The sequence below is a fragment of the Monoraphidium neglectum genome (assembly GCF_000611645.1).
Source record: "Monoraphidium neglectum strain SAG 48.87 unplaced genomic scaffold scaffold01776, whole genome shotgun sequence".
Taxonomy (NCBI): Eukaryota; Viridiplantae; Chlorophyta; class Chlorophyceae; order Sphaeropleales; family Selenastraceae; genus Monoraphidium; species Monoraphidium neglectum.
The window spans coordinates 1305-1702 of record NW_014011852.1 but is presented as its reverse complement, the minus strand read 5'-3'; positions in this window follow the sequence as shown (position 1 = coordinate 1702).

The following is a 398-nucleotide window of genomic DNA, read 5'->3' as shown; positions in this document are numbered from 1 at the left end:
TTGGGAGAGGGGGCGGCCCCAAGCACACGGCCAGTGACCGCCGGCCCCAGAGGCACTGAGCTGGCCGCAGGGGCGACCATCCTGGAAAATTCCAAGATGGCGGCAGGGGAGAGCTCGTGCGCCTCGAAGCTCCCAGGGTTTGAGATCAATGGCCGGCCGGTCCGCGCCGCAGCAGGCGGGCAGCAGCAGCCCAGGCGGCCCGCAGCGCCTCAGCAGCCGCAGCCGCGGGGGCAGCCGCAGCCGCAATCGCTCAGAGCCCCGGGGGGCAGCACCCGCGAGAGCCCTGCGGGGGCTTTGACGAATGGCAAAGGCAGCGTACGTGACGTCCCGCGCGCCCTGCCAAAGCCCAGCGGGCCTCAAGGCGTCCCGGGCGCGCGCGTTGCCCCAGCCTCGCCGGA